The following is a 7,018-nucleotide window of genomic DNA, read 5'->3' as shown; positions in this document are numbered from 1 at the left end:
ACCTGGCTGATTTCTCCCCAGAAGCAGCCTCCCTTTCCCACATTGACTTCTTACCATGCCTGACATGTCACCACTAAGACACTGAAAAGTTAGCACCCAGATCTAAAATGTGAACATCTCTCCTCCTCTGGGTCCGTCACCTCTCATTGGACTATTTGGACAGCTCCCTTCATCTTCTCACTGCTACCCATTCTTCTCCGTCCCATCCTATCAGTGGTTCTCAAAGTGTGGTCCTCTGATCCGGCATTACCTGAGAACTTGTGTGAAATGCATATTCTCGGGTTCTGCCCCAGACCTTCTGAAACTCAGGGCGGGACCCAGAATCTGTAACATAGTGAACCCTTCAGGTGATTCTAATGCAGCTGAAGTTTGAGTACTCATGCCCTCTACCACCCCAAGAGAGTTCCTTCTAAAATGCAGGGTTTTGGGGCGCCTGGGTGGCTCAGTCGATTGGGCGTCCGACTTCGGCCCAAGTCATGATCTCACGGTTCGTGGTTTCGAGCCCCGCGTCGGGCTCTGTGCTGACAGATCAGAGCCTGGAGCCTGCTTTGAATTCTGTGTCTCCCTCTCTCTGCCCCTTCCCTACTCATGCTCTGTCTTTCAAAAATAAATAAACATTGAAACAAAATTTTTAATGCAGGTTTTTTTTTTAATGTTTATTTATTTTTGGGAAAGAGAGAAGAGGGCAGGGGAAGGGCAGAGAGAGAGGGAGACAGAGGATCCAAAGCAGGCTCTGTGCTGACAGCAGTGAGCCCGGTGCCAGGCTTGAACTCATGAACCGTGAGATCATGCCCTGAGCCGAAGTCAGATGTTTAACCAACTGAGCCACCCAGGCGCCCCTAACATGCAGTTCTGATCATGTCACTCCTACTTAATGGATGGCTCCTCCCTGCCCTCAGGGCCCTCCTCCATGCCCTTCACTTGGCATGAACGTCCATTTACAACATTACTAGTGGCTTACCCTCCCTTTTCACCTCACTGGCCACTCCATCCCACTACCCATAGCCACACTAGACTTCTTAGATCCTGAAAACATGTTTTTCCTCTGCTGGGTCTTAAACATACTGTTCACTTCACCCAGCATGCCCTTCCCTCCATTTCAGCTGAGCAGGTGCCTGCTTCTTCCTTAAGGCCCAGTTCAAGAGCCTTTTTTATAGAGTTTTCTTAGACACTAACATGTAAGCATTAATGTTTTGTACATAGATATGGTTATCTATGGGTTATTGAATACCTGCTATGTGCTAGGCAGGGAGGAGACAGAAGTAAATAAGAATGGTCCCCGTCCCTAGGATGTTCATGAGACACAGATGCATAAAAATATAGTCACAAATAATGTGATGGTTGCAGTGATACACATTTTAGGAGTTAGGAGGGTGGTCATTAGGGAGGGCTTCCTGGAGGAGGTGGAAGCCTGGGACATTAGCAAAGACAAGGGAACATAAAAAAAGATGTCGTGTATTGAGCTTTGTGTGTGTCTGGGCTCAGCGCCATGCTAAATCCTTCACACAACATAATCTCTGACTTCGTAAAGTCAGTGTTCTCGTTGCCACCGCTTTACAGATGAAGAAACAGCTTAAATGAATGCTCAGGTAACCCTCACACTTTGCTCATGGGAATGTAAAATGGTACAGCCACTTTCGAAAGCATTTTTGGCACAAAGATAAGCTTAAAACTATCGTAGGACTTGGTGATGCCACCCTTAGGTGTCTACTCAAGAGAAATGAAAACATATGTCCATGCAAAGACAAGACTTGCACATGAGTGTTCATTGCAGCATTATTCATAATAGCCCCAAGCTGGAAACATCTAAATATCCATCAATTGGCTCCTCTGAACAGAGTTGCAAAAATTCTCAACAAAATACTGGCAAGCCAAATCTAGCAACGTATAAGTAAAAAGGACTGTACGCCGTGGGATTTATCCCAGAAACGCAAGGCTGGTTTAAAATCTGAAAATCGACTAATGTAATGTATCATATCAGTAGAATGAAGGATAAAAACCACATGATCATCTCAGTAGATGCAGAAAAAACATTTAACAAAATTCCATACCCCTTCATGATTGAAAACACACACACACACACACACACACACACACACACACACACATACTCCTACACTGAAACTAATATAATAACTATACTAGAATTAAAATAAAAAACTTAAAAAGAAACCTCAACAAACCAAGGATAGAGGGGAACTTTCTCAACCTGATAAACGGCATCTATGAAAAATCCACAGCTAGCATCATACTCGATTGTGAAATACTGAATGCTTTCTCTCCTAGATCAGAAACAAGATAAGGAGATCTACTCCCTCTGTTTCTATCCAGCATTATACTGGAGGTTCTAAGCAGGGCAATTAGGCAAGAAAATTAAATAAAAGTCATGCAGATGGGAAGTAAGAAAAACTAGCTCTATTTGCAGATAACATGATCTTGTATATAGAAAATCCTAAGGAATCCATTAAAAAATATAAAACTAATAAATGAGTTCGGTAAGGTTGTAGGATATAAAATCAACATACAACAACCAGTTGTAATTTTATGTACTAGCAATGAAAAACCCCAAAAATGAAATTAAGTAAACCATTCAAATTATAATAGCATCAAAAATAATAAAATAGTTAAGAATAAGGTTAACGGGGCGCCTGGGTGGCGCAGTCGGTTAAGCGTCCGACTTCAGCCAGGTCACGATCTCGCGGTCCGTGAGTTCGAGCCCCCGCGTCGGGCTCTGGGCTGATGGCTCGGAGCCTGGAGCCTGTTTCCGATTCTGTGTCTCCCTCTCTCTCTGCCCCTCCCCCGTTCATGCTCTGTCTCTCTCTGTCCCAAAAATAAATAAACGTTGAAAAAAAATTAAAAAAAAAAAGAATAAGGTTAACAAGGGGCGCCTGGGTGGCTCGGTTGGTTAAGCTTTTGATTCTTGGTTTCGGCTCAGGCCGTGATCTTGTGGCTTTGTGAGTTCGAGCTCCGCATCAGGCCATGTGCTGGCAGCATGCAGCCAGCTTAGAATTCTCTCTCCATCTCTCTCTGCCTCTTCCCCACTCACGTAAAATAAAATAAAGAATAAGGTTAATACTAAAGAAGGGCAAAACTTATATTCTGGAAAGTACAACGCATTGTTGGAAGAAATTAAAGAATACCCAAATAAATGAAAAGACAGCTCAATAGTAAAAACATAAATAACCCAATTAAAAAAAGGTCAAAGGCTATGAATAAGCATTTCTCCAAAGAAGATATACAAATGGCCAAAAAGCACATGAAAAGATCTCAGCAACATTAGCCACCCATCAGGGAAATGCAAATCAAAACTGTGAGATATTGATATCGGGGCACCTGGCTGGTTCAGTCAGTAGAGTGTAAGACTCTTGATCTCAGGGTTGTAAGTTCAAGCCCCACATTGGGTGTAGAAATCACTTAAAATAAATATCTTAAAATGACAAGATAATCGCGTTTTATCTACTAGGATGGCGATAATCAGCAAGACAATAAGTGCTGTGGAGGGGCGCCTGGGTGGCTCAGTTGGTTAAGCTGCTGAGTTTGGCTCAGGTCATGATCTCATGGCTCGTGAGTTCAAGCCCCACGTTGGGCTTTGTGCTAACAACTCAGAGCCTGGAGCCCGCTTTGGACTCTGTGTCTCCCTCTTTCTCTGCCCCCCCCCCTTGTCGTGCTCTGTCTCCCTCTCCTTCAAAAATAAATAGGGGCGCCTGGGTGGCGCAGTCGGTTAAGCGTCCGACTTCAGCCAGGTCACGATCTCGTGGTCCGTGAGTTCGAGCCCCGCGTCGGGCTCTGGGCTGATGGCTCAGAGCCTGGAGCCTGTTTCCGATTCTGTGTCTCCCTCTCTCTCTGCCCCTCCCCCGTTCATGCTCTGTCTCTCTCTGTCCCAAAAATAAATAAACGTTGAAAAAAAATTAAAAAAAAAAAAAGAAAACTAAACATAGAACTACCATGCAGCCCAAGTATATTTCACTTCTAGGTATATACCCAAGAGAAATGAACACATATGTATGGCCACACAAAAACCACACAAATGTTTGTAGCAGCATTATTTACAATAGCCCAAGAGTGAAACAACCCAAATGTCTCTCCACTGATGAATGGACAAATAGACGATAGTATATCCATATAATGGAATGTATGCAATGAATGAATACACGCAATGAAAAGACATGACGTACTGACATGTGCTACAACATGGATGAACCTTGAAAACATGATAAGTGAACGAAACCACACACAAATGGCCACATATTATATGGTTTTATTTATATGAAATGCCCAGAATAGGTAAATCTATAGAGACCGAGGGTAACTTAGTGGTTGCTTAAGACTTGAGAAGAAGGGGAAGGGAGAGGGGGGGTGACTGCTAATGGGTACAGGGTTTTATTGGGAGGGAGTAATGAAAACACTCTGAAATTTACGTGGTGATGGACATACAACTATGAATATCCTAAAAACCACGGAATTGTATACTTTCAGTAGGTGAATTGTATGGCATATGAGTTATAACTCAATAAAGCTATTATTTTACAAAAGGACATAGGGATCTTACTGGGGGCATGAAAATGTTCTAAAGCTGATTTATGGTAATGGTTGTAGTTACTTGATAAAATTTCTAGAAATCATTTCATTGTACACCTGAAATAGGTTAAAAAAATTTTTTTTGAGAGAGAGACAGAGAGAGAGAGAGAGAGAGCACGAGCCCGAGCAGGGAAGAGACAGAGGTTGACAGAATCTTAAACAGTCTTCATGCCCAGCATGGAGCCTGATACAGGGCTCAGTCTCTTAACCACGAGATCATGAACTGAGCCCAAATCAAGAATTGGACATTTAACCAACTGAGTGACCCAGGCACCTCAGGTGAATTTTATATTATGTAAACTATACCTCAGTAAAGTTGTTTAAAAAAGTAAAGAGTTTCCAAGTAATGCAACCAATGAGAGGCAAGGCTGAAAATGTATGTGAAAGGGAGAAGTTTCTAGAAAATAATAAATTTACCCAGATTGACTCAAAAAGAAATAGAAATCATTAACTAACTTGGATTGATGTTCAAGAGCTTCTGACTCCAAACGGATGCCAGAGCCAGATGGATTTATAGGTAGGTTTTTTTTTTCATTTTTAGAGTTTTTAAATTAATTCATTCATTAATTATTCTGAGAGAGATAGAGTGAGCGGGGGAGGGGCAGAGAGAGAGGGAGAGAGAGAATCCCAAGCAGGTTCCTCACTGTCAGCATGGAGCCCGATGTGGGACTCAAACTCACGAACCATGACCTGAGCCAAAACCAAGAGTCACATGCTTAACCGACTGAGCCACCTAGGCGCCCATATGGGCAAGTTTTATTGAACCCTGATCTTGAACCTGTACATATTTCAGAGAACGAAACAAAGGGAAGTCATCCAATTTTTTTTTTTATAGGTAGGATAACCTAGATCTCCAAACCAGAAAAGGACGATACAAGAAAAGAAAATTGCAGGGGGAATTCTTTTAAACATAGAGACACAAATCCTAAACAAAAATTAGCCAATTAAACAGAGACTTTAAAAAAAAAAATAGCCGAGTTAGACTGATCCCAGGAGTGCAAACACATTATCTGCACATTTGCTGCAAAACTCCAAGCTGTTCTCATGTGCAGAATGCAAGATAGAAATGTTACTGGGGTGCCTGGGTGGCTCAGTTGGTTAGGTGTCCAACTTTGGCTCAGGTCATGACTCAGGGTTCCTGAGTTCTCGGGCCCCTGTCAGGTTCTGTGCCGACAGCTCAGAGCCTGGAGCCTGCTTCAGATTCTGTGGCTCCCTCTCTCTCTGCCCCTTCCCCCTAACCCCCTCTCAAAAATAAACGCACATTAAAAAAAAAAGAAATGCTACTTTTGGGGGCATCTGGGTGGCTCAGTTGGTTGTCTGATTCTTGATTTCAGCTTAGGGCATGATCCCAGGGTCATGCTATCAAGCCCCACATCAGTCTCTATGTTAAATGTGGAGCCTGCTTGGGATTCTCTTTCTCTCTCTCTCTCTCTCTCTCTCTCTCAAATAATAAAAAATTAAGAAATGCTACATTAGGGAAGTTTCCCCAAGAATCTGTTGTTCCTTGTTTATTCACTCAGCAAATATTTGGGTGCCTATTAAGTACTGGTTACTGTTTTGATACGAGTGCGGAACGTAAATGCCTGCCCGCAAAAAAGGAAAGAGAGCAATGTATATGCTCCTCTGCATTACTACATTAACCAATTAAAGGAAAAAAACCATGTAACCATCTCCACAGATATGAGAAAAGCCCTTGAAAAATTCAACACTCGGGGCGCCTGGGTGGCGCAGTCGGTTAAGCGTCCGACTTCAGCCAGGTCACGATCTCGCGGTCCGGGAGTTCGAGCCCCGCGTCAGGCTCTGGGCTGATGGCTCGGAGCCTGGAGCCTGTTTCCGATTCTGTGTCTCCCTCTCTCTGCCCCTCCCCCGTTCATGCTCTGTCTCTCTCTGTCCCAAAAATAAATAAAAAACGTTGAAAAAAAAATTTAAAAAAAAAAAGAAAAATTCAACACTCATTTATGATTATTAAAAACCTGATACATGACAAAACCCAGGAGTTACTATATTATAGCGAATATCATATTTAATGGTAAAACCTTAGAAACAAGATACCTACTATCACTGTTACAAATCAACATCTTCCCGGTGAACCGGGACAAAGCAATAAGACAAGAGGGAGAAAAAAGCCAGGATCTGACTGCCCCCAACCCAATGCAGTCGACTCCTGTGCTGTCCTTAGACGAGGGTCATTTATCAGACATTTACTGAGCATCTACCCTGCGCCAGGGTGGGATCCTAACTACTGTTTCTTGTCAAGAATTGGCTTCTGCTTTCCATGGATGCCCACGGCCTGGCAGGTGTGTCTGCAGCACAGCTCTTGGGGCACCTGAAGGGTTCTAGATTACAGCAAAGAGAGAAGACCAGACCTCCCTGGGGATTCTAAAGGAGAATTTCTAACAAGGCTCAGCAGTGTGACAATACTATTTCGTTATGTATATTC

Source organism: Felis catus, chromosome C1 (genome assembly GCF_018350175.1).
Source record: "Felis catus isolate Fca126 chromosome C1, F.catus_Fca126_mat1.0, whole genome shotgun sequence".
Taxonomy (NCBI): Eukaryota; Metazoa; Chordata; class Mammalia; order Carnivora; family Felidae; genus Felis; species Felis catus.
The sequence above is the reverse complement of the archived record's forward strand: the minus strand, read 5'-3'. Positions refer to the sequence as shown.